Here is a 14,655-nt window from a genome sequence, read left to right on the forward strand (position 1 = left end):
AGGACTATTGATAACGGCCAAACTGGATGACCGAACCAGATGAGAGCGGCTAGAAGCTGTATTTGTAAGTGACATTACTGAGCACAACATGACAGATAAGCATTTCTTATAAACAATTCATTTGTTTATTGTTTTAACGTTGTCTACGAGGAGATGTTATTATCAACATGTTACCTACTAGACAAATTAGAACAATATCTTCTAAGCACTATTTTAAGAAAGGTAATCCTACATATGTGGACATATAACAAACATATAACTTGTTAAGTTTGTCGGAAATTTTTCCTCGTAATGTTGTAATGTGTTTATCGTACTTTAATATAATAAACTCTTAATCCGGTTGGTTCTACTCGTTTTAAATTTCGAATATTACATGGAAATGTAAATATCAATTGACGGTTTAATTTTTTTTTAATGGAGGTAGAAGAAAGACAATTGCAGTTATTGTGATGAGTTATGGTTGAGGGTATATGAAGTTTTTTTATTGAGGGCTTCTATACAAGGTATTGGTTAGAGATATAAAAGCTTTAAAAGTATAAATGTATAGCTCATTTAACAACAAATACCATTAAAGTTTTTTAAACTTATTTGCTACTACCTCGTATAAAGTTATACAGAATGTACCACACATCCTTTTAAAGTTTTTTACACTTATAACCTATATAATGCAAAATTTAAAAGATGTAGCTAAAATCGAACCTTTGAATACTGTAAAGGGAGCCGTTGAACTTGTATGAATAACACAAAACTCGACCGCAAATAAAATTTGCTAGCCTTTCAATTGTGTTATTAAAATATGATAAACTTATTACATTAAAATCGGAACTGGCCTTCTCAGCAAGACATTTATTAAAAAAACTTAACTGCATACATTTTACGCATCCTTTTGAGATGTACTTTCATACGACCATAAATTTCGTTACATGCGGCGCCTTACAAATCATGTTAATAGCTGTGTATTACAGCATAGAGAAAGAAATGAATGCTGATTTTATCCGAATAAACAATCTCTAGGAAAACAACCTATTACTAGTAAATTTATATTTAGGTTTTAGACAGCTCCTTGTAATATATTCCCTACTAAACCAAATTTAAAATGATCCTTTCAATGCTAATTTGTAAGCTTGTTCGTGGTTTGTTGACCTAATGTTCGCTCTTGATGAATTCATTCCTAGTTATTTTATTGACTAGGTTAAAGCATTTCTTCACCGTAATTGTGTAAATTTTTGATATTTGTTTCCAATGGAATACTAAGTTCTATAAGGGCTACATGTTTAAGTATTCAAGGAAATAGTAATAAGTGTCGGGCTAGAATACATCACCGCCATGACCTCAGGGAACAGCTATTCGAAATTCAATCATCCTTGTCGGAGTCGGCTCAAGTATCACAAGGGTCGCTAACCCCTACATCATAAGAGATAGAAGCAATGATGGAGTTTCTCCCGTCTCTGCTTCTCCTGTCTCAGCGCTAAAGCCTTATTATAAAGTGGTAGTAACTTTAGCCAGGTAATAGCAACCGACCAAGTCGAGGTTCAGTAATCTCAGGAGTCGTCGATTGGGCCCAAGCCGAGGTCTCATCTTTGGGGCCCTTGTGCCTAGCCATTCCATGGAGCGCCCACTGAAGCGATCTAAGAACTCGGCTACCTCCCAATCCAGTAAAGTATTAGTAGTACTTAGCGGCCCAAACCGAAGCTCCCCATGGTTACGAACCTCTCTCGTTTAAAAGAGATTTTAAGCTAGATGCCCTCTTCGCCCAGCCGCCGCGCAAACATAAAGTGATCACTCCGAAATAAGTTTTGTTTACTGGAATGCGACAATAACTGTAGATAATATAAGGCTTGTTGGGTTAGCTAGTTATAGAATATCTTTAAGTTCTGTCCCTCATACATTGCTGTTTTTATATCGCGCAGCGATATAATTCACGAGAGTGATTAATCATTCATTCGTCATTTGTACACGGAAAGTAATTGTTCGTTATTTTATAGTTAACAAATGTATATATAAAATTCTATTAACCTCTATACATAAATTTTTGTACAGACAAATTTATAGTACGTTTAGAAGTTATAATGAAGAAATGCCGAATTGTACTCAAAATGTAGTGATGCTTGATATTTCGTAATGTATTAATTTTTTTAATTTAGTTTCCTAATCTAAGTATAAAATATTGGAAAAACCTTTTTTTTTCAAATAATTTATACTTTTATTTCAATTTACTGTTTTTCTAATATTTCAATTAAAAAGTTTAAAGATAAGTTGTTCGTGGCTTGTTTTATTATTGTTACGAGAGGGCTTTAATATTGTTATCCGTTTTATTCAGTTATTACAAGTTAGATATAAGCAAGCAATAATTATAGTCAGGCCTATGTAAGCCTACATACAATAGGCAAACAAATTAAATTGTATATTACATTAACGTAATGTAAACTTATGTTGTATATTGCTATTAACGTATCTATTTGAAATAAAAAAAAATAATATTTCTCTATATGTAATAGGTTATTATCCGAAGCAAGTAAAGAAATTAATGAAGTTTTTAAATTAACTAGTAAGGTTTTTAAATGTTAAAAAAAATAGTAAAAAAAAAGTAATGACAGTCAATTTTTTAAGTTTATTAGAAAATAGCTACTGACTTTAATACTGTTAAAGCATAATTGATCCTTTTTTTGAGTTTTATGTAGACGAAAAGGTCAAAAAAGAATCATGAATACGTGGCCTCTCGATTCTATGTATAATATTTGCATAGGTACAAAACGATGTGATTATTTTAAAACTTATTTCCATTATCATATTTTCGAAGTAAAGATTTAAGACAACTAACATCTGGGGAACACCATTTCACAGACTATAAATGAAAAACAGATCAAATAAAAACAAAACAGAATAACCAACCATGTAACATAAAGTTGGTATTACATACGTAAAAATGTGTCTCGGTAAAGAAAGTGGCGTCTACAAATATAACACTGAGTTACCAAACCTATGTTTCACAAAATACAGTTTGCCAACGGCTAATAGATATTAACGAAGTGAACTGGTTCAATCCGGTTCGATGCGTGCCTCTGCGGCCGCAGTGTGTTGTGCCAGTCACTTGACCCGCGATAAACGGATGAAATATTGCCCGCTCATAATGCCCGTATTATTATCCATTGGCAAATACTCTTTGTCAATTGACGGCTCCGACATTATTAGTTCGACGTGGTATATAACCAATCCGTTGAATTTGAAAATTGTAACAAAATATCTAAGGATTTATTTTTTTCAGTTAATCAGTTTTAAATGTTGAGAACAGTTCGTTTTTCAGACAATAGTTATTAAACTCTAAGTCTCTAGTCTGAATTCTGAAGACATCTATTAGAAGGCAAGTCATTATTAACATAAGAAGTAAAAAGTTGTAACGTCTCAAAAAAATTCATATACAACTGAATTATAATTTGTGCAAATTTAATTTTGTTTAATTAAAATTTGACGTATGTTTTCCCTGAAACCCTGACACTTTATTCTCTAACTTTTACGCCGAAAGTCTAGTGGCCCAACCTCATCTCCGATTTAATTAAAAAAAGTGTTCAATCTACTTTTCTCTATTTTTGAAGTATATTACAATTATTATAAGTACATTACATTGTATACATATAGTTTTTAGATATTTGTATTATAACTAATATTTGTATTTTTCATTACATTATTATGATAAATTTTACGTAATCTAATGTTATACATACTTTCTAATACGATTGTCTTAAAATGTCTGTTCTAAACTTATAAATTTAATTATAATAGTTTGCATTTGTAATGTATTAATATTATTATTAGGCTTCGAATATGCCAAAATATTGCCTTATTCATAACTTTTGATTTTTTAATTGCACTAAATTATTAAATACATAAGCGTAGGACAATTGCGAATTACATACATAAAACTTTTTCTTCCTCTTAGTAGTTTCCTGGCATGATCGTGGCCAATCGTGTCGGTCCTCGTTACCATTTTACCAAAGGATTTTCTGTTTCCGTAAAGTTTTATGAAACTGAGCTGCACGCGTTTGTAATTACGTCAGTCCGGCTAGTAGGGTATCGTTTTCTAGCCTTTTTACTTTCTACGTTGCAGACAGCAATAAGCTTCTACGTATTTTATGAGCTGCTCCGTGCAATGAGGCCGAAATACTTGAGGATTCTACGCAAGCAAAACTGTCGATAGTCGTGGACCTAATTTGAGTTCTTTGAGGATGGTTGAGTTAGAGCGGCGCACTGTCTACGGAATTATTAGCTTTCGCAGCCAACACCGCTTCTCGGATGCATCTATCCATTACCTTGTATGAGATGACTTAAGCGTCCAGGTTTCGCATGCGCACATAAATATGGAGAAGACAACGACACGAATTATTTCTCTTTAGTGTTGCCTTAATCCTTTGCACTATCTATATGTTATTATTTTAGCATCAAAATCTCCACTAGATTAGGGAACTCTGATAAATAAATTGGTGGACTAATTCGAAGTGTTGGAGTATGACTTCTTCAAATTCCTGCCCGATCCACGGACATCAGCGTAGTCTTGCTACGGGTCATACGAAGTCTAGACGCAGCGCTTACAACCTCTACTGTTTACAGAATTTCCACATATTGATAATCATTACCACCAATGATAGTAGCACTAAATCTTACACCTTTATTTCAGTCCGCGAAAACCATCATTATATGTTCTCCTGTTAGTTTGGACAATAGCGGTTAAAGAATACAACCATGCTTAATTCCGCGTTCCACTCTAAAGGGCGCAACAATGGTGTTATCTGTCTGGACATTGAAATGGCCGTCGGCATAAAGAATCTGGCTAAAGACGATCAGATGGTTTGGTATTCGCATTTCCTTTATAATCTGGAACATTCTTCTCCAGTTGATGTAATCAAAAACTTTGGCCTAATCTTGTAAAATATGAAGTATAGAGCCCTAAAAACATTAAATTCTCTTTGTTTTCCTTACGAACTGCCTGATATTTAATATATGCCTCACCAATAACCTAAAAAAATTATAGCTATTATTTTGATAAAAAGTCGTGTAACTTTAATATGTTCATAAAGCGTAGTTTGTTCAGGCGGTTACTTAGTTGAACCATATGATTACGTGTAAGTGACTTAACCGTACGAATGCATAGCGGGTGTAGGGGTGTGGAAGTACTATATGTACATATCGCATGCAGTAATTATTGAGACATTATTTGTTTCAATTGATAACATTTTTGTAAACTCAATGTTCAATATACACAATAAAGATACAGTGTTAGGGTTCCGTATTTTAACACGATTACGTAATATAGATGGCAGCGTAAGACCTCTTTTTACAAAATGGTACGACGATCTTGTCAAAGTCGTGAGAAGAGACTGGATATAGTCTGTTCTAGTGGCAATCTATCAATCTATGGGAGAAGCCTGCGTTCAGCGATGGATGTGCTACGGCTGAAATGGCGAAAATGATGACGATACTGAAGTGATATTATCATGAGTTACCCCTAGAAAGAACTTTGGTAATAATATTATTATCACGAAATAGAATTGTGAAACCAACAAATATAATATTGAAAAAACATGTTTCGCACTTTCATATGAAATGCTAAGGATTTTCCCCCTTTCATATTTTATATTTATATATTAATATATTGTATCATGTCCGAAATTAAGGTCTTAAGTTACTTGGAATATTTCAACTTTTAAAATTTACACTATTGAACAGTGGCGTAGCTATGGTATTTGGGGCCCGGGGCAGATTGGGGCTTGGTGCTCCCCCCCCCCCCCCTAAAGAGTCTAAATAATTTCAAAATTCAGAACAGAATGTAGTTAATATATATTTTTTTGGTTCAAAATAATAATAAATATAAATAAAATAACATTATATCTTAACAAAATTTATTGGGAAAATTTAAAAACGAACATTCCTCGCTTTTTGGCTTGCACAGTCATTAATCACATTTTCAAAATCAATAGTGTCGACTAGTTTATGTTCTATTGACATTATTGCAAGATTATTTAATCAATTTATCATTAAATAATCTTGCAATAATGTAATAATTTATTATTTTGTCATTTAGGGCCCTTTTAAAAAAACACTGTGTTTTGCGAATGAAAGGCTTATTAAACACTGTTTATATTATATTTTTGTAACTGTTTACTTTTTTTAATGTTCATATTATATTATTTAACAACTTTTTTAGCACAAAAATAGTAAAATTCGATATTATTTTTATGTTATTTACTTTAAACTATGGTTTTTATTTTTCTTTTAACATTTCATTATTCATCATTCAAAAAAAATAAAAAAAAATATTTTCAACTTTGGTGCCCCCCCTGCTTGTGGTGCCTGGTGCGGCCGCCCCGCTCGCCACCCCCTAGCTACGCCACTGCTATTGAATGTTACCATTTTAGTCTCATATTAGTAAAACGGTTTTGATTTCATACTACTAAAAACTTCCGCATACGGGACCCAAATGTATTGGATATATTTTTGCGTGTTTGTGATGATTCCAGGAGAGGTCAATCACTGTTTCGATTCAAGCTTCGATTGTTCAAACACCATTGTTTATGCCCGAGACAATACAGGCTACAGTGTTTTTAAAGAGACCGTCTGTTCTTAACAACGCGTAGTCTGTGACGATCGGCGCTTCATTTGGGGCGATATTTCAGTTATTTGATTGTATACAATCTTGTTGTGGTGATGGCCGGTTCGTTGTCTGTTTTAGTTGTAGCCCTGTTGCTAACCGAGGTAGCTACCGCATACAATATGACATTAAAATTTCCCATGTGGTGTAGTCTCGGCTTTAAAACGTGTACTTTTAATCTTAACCTCAAGTTTGATCTCTTCCGTTAAACGTTTGGTATGTGTTAACATCACCGTTTTTATATTTTACACAGATGTCTAATTTTGCTAGTAACGTTATCAGTATGACGGAAATTTAGAATTATTACGTGTAAACTGTTAATAGCCTTAATTTTTTACGTAACTAAAACATATACTAAATTGTGCCTATGCACTTAAAACAGATAGTAAATTTGATGCAATGTAATGAACGCCAAAAAACGGTTTGCTTGTAAAAAAATGTATCGTATTTTTTTTATTTTAAATTTCTGTTAACTTCCGTTAACCTTTCAAAATCTATGAAATATGTATACGTGAGATACTTTTAATAATGTCTTTAAGTATAACATCGCATTTTTAATTAAAATAGATTGAATTAGCATTTGAAATAAAAATATGTTATATTTGAATAAAATACGTTTCCTTCTGTACGAGACTATCTTCTCAATAGTTAAAAGTTTTTACTTTTGTTTAATGAATTTATAATTTTGTATTTGACATATAGTGACACATTTATAACATATAGAGTGGATCATACATCAACGTTATGCCGAAATTTAAGTATTATTTCATTTTGGGTTGTAGAGATTAACTCGCAAATTAATTAGAGAAATTTATGTAACTGGTTTTTAAAATGATTTTCTTTCAAATGATATTCATTGTAAGATCTTTTTAATTAATTTTCAGGAATTAACCACCACATGCTTTATCACCATTTTTAGACACCTATACATATTAAAAAATTCACTTCTGATGCTAACATCACGCTTATTACTTTTCACTTTTTGGGCGTCCTGTGATTAATTAATAATTATTTAGAGAATAAATATTAAAAGGTAGAAAGAAAACGTGTAATAAGGGATAATCAGCGTATTTTATTTAACATTAAATAAAAGCAAAATTTCAAAATTTTTGAATTATTGAGTGGGCATTATTAGAGAGGGACGTAAATGAAAAAATCACAAAACACCCACCCGCTGCATACACCCGCAACACTGCAAGCACTTGCCACATATTACCAGCGACCACTTCATCTGCGACACTTCGCACAGGACATCGCGTCATTCACATTAGAACATAACACTATTCACCACACCACAACACAAGGGGTGTTGTGGTGTGGTGACTTAGGAGGCGACCGCCCGCTCTGTAAGAAGATTGAATCCGGATCCATCCTTGGCTTACCTGTGGTCCGCGCTGCTGTTCCAAGCCGCAGACACAACATCAATACTATACAGCTCTACTCGGGTAGAGCGGTTTGCTATGTGTGAACGTCATCGTATAATTGGAATGCGTCTGTCCAGCTTCTGTGTTATTTTTAAGTTCACGGACCCTTCCGCTCCGTGAACTCAGTTCTGATGAAGCTGTAAAAATCCCGGGCTAACAGCATTAACTTCCACCAAAACCAAGCAGCAAGCAAGCACAAAATAACATGGTCCCTGACCCGTGTGATTTTGTTTTTATTTACATAAAATCGATTATCACCTACTTGCAATGAATGAATTGAAGTTTATTGTTATAGAAATCCATTATCCGGGCATCGAAGTTAGAGGATATGAATATGAAAGATTACCCACTAACAAAGTCATTAGGTTTCTCTCTTAATACAAAAATTGGTAAGAAGCTGGAAGACGCCATGTTCAATCAGGGTTACCTGGAGCAGTACCAGGAGGTGATGCGAGCAAGTCGTGAATCGTTCGAAAGCTTCGAACGTGACAAGGAAAGAAGACGTCGAAGAGGGAAAAATTCCTCGGAGGCGGACAGAGACGGTTTGTCTTTCTTTACTGTTAATACTTTATTGTTGTAGATATTAATGTGTACGTGTATGTGGGTATTTTTTGTGCCGGATGGTCGCTGTTACCCTATTAGCATTTACATATTCCACGGGTTTATGGAGGTAGGGCGCAAATGGCAAGCAAGTGTCAGTAGCAAGCAAATGTAGACCGTCAAGCTTTTAGATCGCATAAACGAACGCTCCATAGAGTGATTTCGCAAAGGGGATCTACAAGAGAAGACCTCGCTTTAGGCTGTCATTCAGAAAACGTTTGACATACAGACTCCACTGCGTCCAGGAGAGTTAACCCTGTTGATGACACTTTTATGCCATTTAAAATTTGTGGCGCAAATTTATTCAATATAAATTAAAAGCGCCTGTTATAATAATATCGCAATTGTTATGAACACAATTGCTAAATTATACAAATTACACAATTTTATAGTACACCGCATTTGATTTATATTTCTTTATCTTAGAATGAACACAACACAACGATGTAGAAGTAGTATTTAGCTGCTGTTCTGTGGAGTTGTTTTTTAAAAAAACAGGCATAAATATCAGAACCATATCATATAATATATTAATCGGATTTCAGGATAGTACACACCCTAAGGTATCCGTTAAAGATCCATATCGATCACAAACTTAAGTACTAGATACGATGGAGCAATTTACATTTCTAGATATGCAAGTACTATTGTAATGTAAAAGGAAATTACTCATACTGTCTTCCTTCTCTAGAGATTTTTCGTTTTTGGAACTGATAGTACTGGATTATATAGATAAGGCTTATCACTTACCACTAGTTGAATGAACTTCATAACTCTAGAATAAAAATATCTATCATATGACCGTTGTACGTTTGATCCGCAGGTATTGTAGAGCGTCGTCGTGGCGCGGGCCGGCTGCGTTCGGAGGTGGGACGCAGGAGGGCTCGCTCCCAGGCCTTGCGTAGAGATAAACTAAACACTCAAAGCCTCAGAAGTCACCTGGAACACTCCAAGCAATCGAGCGCCGTCGACCACCAACAACAATCTTCCAGATCTGCCTAGACTATTGCTTCTATCTGAAATAAAAACATTTTACTTTTAAATTATTCTTTATCTGTTGCGATAAAAATCTTTGATGAGTGTTGGTATAAACATTAACCATGCAACAATGCGCTTGCATCTAGATTGGTCTCCTGCTTTGTTAAAAACCACACCCATGTAACACATCTGATTAAAATTTTACCACACATTGCAGATGATCACTTAAAAAACCAAAATATATTGGTATGGCGATCTTGTTGATAGGTGAAACAAATATAGCTTTACTTATTTGACATACATATTCATCACACATATGTAAATAAGTTTAACACAATTAAAGGAGAAGTACGATTTTAAACCCACGAAATCTACAAATGTCATTCAGTCAGCATTAAGAGTCACAGAAAAAGTGTTGTAAGAACGAGTAAGCGTGAGACTGAGGCTGTCAAAATATATAGTTAAAACGAACGAATTGAATTTAATATTTTTTCTATTGAACTAACATTATTCCAGTGTACTGCACATTTTTATCATTCTAATTTTAAATATAAAATCAAGGCGACAACACTCCGAAGTGATTACAACATTTTTTTCACGGAAGTCACTACTATCTATAACAATTACACTGTCAACAAAATCCAAAAAAATAGCTGTAGCTACTAAAAAAAACTTATGATATCTAGTTGGATTTCAGCAAATGGCGGTATATGTGCATTGTCTTGCTGCAATTGTTTTCAAGTAGCAGTATCGAAATATTGCTATATTTACTTTAAAGGCGCTATATTTCTTTAAAGTTTTGACGCATTTTTGCAGGTTAGTCGCAAGATTTTGTTTGTATAGTCTTCATTATGTTTTAAATATAGTGTTACTTGTATTAAAAGGAATAGTATTGAGGTTTATGAACAAGATGATTAAATAATCTTTTTTAATTACGAATTATATTCATTTATTAAGGTGGACCATAATAAAACAATATAAAATAATTCATAATATCCTAATGCAGTTTGCTTTACAACTGAACTTGATTAATGTTCAAATCTATTTTATCGAACATTCCCCGGTCATGAGATGTCATGTCATGTTGCCATGAGTAGAGTGCCAAAAGGGACTAATTAGGTATCAACTAGAATCAGATTGAATTCCCCTTTAATGGCATCCTTCAACATAAACTTGTGAGGCTTCTAAACGCGCGTCTATGAAGAATCCATAGGAAACTCTGACGGGTTATTTACAATTATTTTTATAACGTCTTTAATGTTGTATTAAAAACATTACTAGTAAACTAATTCATTCCGTCTTTAAAATCACTTAAAATTCCTTCACACTATAATAGGATTTTGTTTATTTTTCAAATTTATTACATGATAATTTACAAACATTGTATGGAAATATAATGTAATACCGCACACAGATGCTTATAAAAGTTACATATATTCCTTATCGCTTAGCACGACTTTTCTCTTAACCTTGTCTATTAGTGTTATTAGGTATAAAGACAACGGACAGGAGATCGGATATATACATATATATAGGTGCCACTAAATTTTAGTTTTTACATTACTAAAAATAGTGAAACTTGTGTCTTGACAATCAAATGTTTTCAATATCAAAACGTAACCTTAAATTTAACAACACTTATAAATGCGGCCATATTTGATATCTGCGGTTAAATTAATAAAGAACAAATCTTCCTAACGCTTTATGTTTTGCAAAACATTTTTGATTTTATTCAAGCTTACTCGACGATAGTTTCAACAGTCGCTACTGAGAACGTCCCTCACGCGGATCATCTGGGGTGAATAAGACCACTAGTTGAACTCGTTAAACTAATCAATAGTGGTACGATATTAAGCTTTATTACCCAAAGTTACCCGAAGCTCACCATAACTTTGTCGCTAACTGACCGCAAAGATAATCCCAAAAAATCATGCAAAATAAATTTCACTAGTAGAATCCATAATAACGCTAAAAAGTAATTTTTGTTTTATTTCCATATTTATGAAAAAAATGACAATATAATGTACGTGAAAAGAATCACAACATTGGAATTTTAAAATTACTTTTAAACTGCCCTTTTAAAATTTGCAATATCATCAACGTTTAACGTTTATTAAAATTTGGTGTTAATTTGATTCTTTAGTCTGTGAATGACGCGCGGATTAGCATGCGCGAAGCACGAGTTTGCGTATGTGAGGATGGATTTTATTACAGCCTTACAGAGTGTCATTTTATTTGATAGTGGCATTTTACTATTTTTTGGCAATGGACAGAGGCGGCGGAGTACCAAGGCCACCTTTTTTCGCGCGCGTGATGTCTATGTCAAAACAACCTTATCACTATCGGAAAATGAACTTTGAACGACGTAATTTCTACACAGTAAGCATACTTCTATGACGTCATTATCTCCATTGCAAATTTATGGTGTTGTGAGACGTTAAATGACAGCATATTTCTTAAAAGTCTTATCAAATAAATAACAAAAGTTAGAAATGGTAAAGGGACCGAGATATTTGAGAAAATCAGATGATACTAAGGGATTATATTTAAGACCAAGGACAATCGGACATTACGGCATTTGTATGATAACATAATATGTATTTTTGTCCATGAAATCTTTTGATAAAAATTTAAATTGCTTATGTTATCAATAGAGCTAGCGATGATTGACGGGTATAGATTATAAATTTATAATATCAAACATAAAATTCTATTTTTGTTCTACAAACTATGGTGAAGTTTCACAAAAAGCTTATCTATTAAATCAGAGCCTTTGTATGTCAGTTACTTTGGCATTAAATTAAGAAAATTCAGAGGAACAAAAGTTCGGATTATTTGATACAATCTTAGATACGCATATAATACGCTAAATAACTACTAATACGATAAAACAGCTGTACAATAAGGTATTACAATAGATAAATAAAATCAAGTTATCGAGGTAAAGATTACGTGGGCTTATATTTAATCTTCATCAATAGTGTTAAGCTTGACGTATTAATTTTTTTCTCAAAATATGTTACGAGTAAAAAACATAAAAATTAGCTATAAAGAGCAAAAATAAAAAAAAAACACATCAAATTAGGAGTGAGTAAATCCGTAGATAAACGAATGTGACCGACATTGCCCGGTGAATTAGCAAGTTGTAATGGTGTTTGGCGGGCTACGCCTGAACTGATGTCTCTTGGAGCGTTGAGGTTCTAGAGTGGCTTCCACGTGCCTGTACGTAGCGTAAATTGCCTGCCCTAAAGGTGACGACATTGGTAAGGTTGTCAGAATACCCTGGGAGCAGATCGCTTCCAACAGGTCCTATCGGAATTCTCTTGAGGAGCCTCACGGACGCTGAGAACTCATCATCTGAGATGAAAAAATGATGAAAAGATACTAGGAATAGAACTTTTACGTTTTATCCTTAGCGTTATGTTGATTTTCCAACTTTAAAACTTGACGTGCGATCAATTGCATTTTTTTTAGAACGTTTTCACAGAGTTAAATGAAATAACTTTTTTTTAATATCATCCGGTTTCGTAAAAGGTGGCAGAGCGCTGAAGGCCAGTGGCTCTGTGTATTAATTTCAAGGGTTACCTTGACTTAGGCTGCGACACTATTTTATTTTCCAACGTTTTTTTTAAATAAATATGTAATATCGGAATGTTGTAGTATTAAATACATTCCAATGAAAGAATTAAACCGTATTTTAAAAGTTTTTGTTTTATTAAATGGATATTAATTATATTTATATACAATTGTGATTCAGAATTTAACAAAAGTTTTTCCTCAACAGCACGATGACACAAAACTTGACAGTAGTTAAAGGTAACTCCCCGACGCGTGTTCCAGTAATTCATTCGACACTGTTTCCATTGCCCCGTGAAAACGGCGTATGGATTAAATTATTTTCGTGTTCAAAAATACTTTTGAAAAATGAAAATTTGATTTAATGTATAATTACGGATTTTAATACACTGAACTCAATAAAGTTTAGTATAAATGTTAAAAATGATAAATATACTTATTAAGATAAATTGACAATTAAGTAGTTTATTTAATTTCTGAAACGATTAAAAAAACATATTTGTATAAGACATCATCATCATCATAGCAGCCGCTAAACGCCCACAACAAGGCTTAGGCCATCCTCAAAGATCACGACGATGACTGGTCTTGCGCTGCCAACATCCAGCTACTTCTTTCGACCTTAACAATACTCAAAAAACTAATAAATTTTATTCAAAAAATTTTCCATCCATTCATCCATTTTTATTCAAAAAAGGAAATTAAAGCAATTACATATTGCTAATTATCAGAATTGCGATTCGATTTCTTTTCATTTATTAATTTGTTCTTATTTCTTCTTATCCATCATGTTCTTTCTTTTTATCCATCAAAATGGACTTTATTTAAATGAAAGCCTATTTAGACAATCACAAATTATGACATTTTAAGAAGTTGTTGTAAAATAAATTTCAGACGTTACACCTTTGCACCTTCGTAAAGAGTGTGCTCACAACAGAATAGGACCCAAGACAAAAGGTTAAAAGCCGGTTAAAAGAATTTTAGTTAAGTTAATAAACTTGGAATATAGCAGTCGCGCAAGTCCTAGCTACCTCCTCATGTATATGTGCATAGGACAAGGGAGGTAGACAAACATCAAACTAGGAAACAATAAAATGTAATTAACACTTATAAACGTGTTTTTTTTTGTTTTGCCCGGAAAAAGAAAAACTAGGAGGACATCATTTTCGCATTACATTAATTGAGTGTCTAAAATTGTTACCAGGAGATTTATCTGTTCTCAAAAATCTCGTGTGCGTCTTGTTTTTTTATTGAATATCCCTGCAAAATTCAGACAAATTTAATAAATTTTTGTTTTTCTTTGTTGATCTAGCAGAACGAACACGTAAATCATTTCAGAATTGATAAGAACTATACCGAGCGATTGTTCGCTGTTCGCGATGTATGTAAACGGACTTTTTTGATAACTAGTAAAGATATCATCCCGCGTCATGT

This window comes from Battus philenor, unplaced genomic scaffold, assembly GCF_028537555.1.
Source record: "Battus philenor isolate CCGP_79_NKW_IND1 unplaced genomic scaffold, ilBatPhil1.0.hap1 SCAF_23, whole genome shotgun sequence".
In the NCBI taxonomy this organism is placed as follows: domain Eukaryota; kingdom Metazoa; phylum Arthropoda; class Insecta; order Lepidoptera; family Papilionidae; genus Battus; species Battus philenor.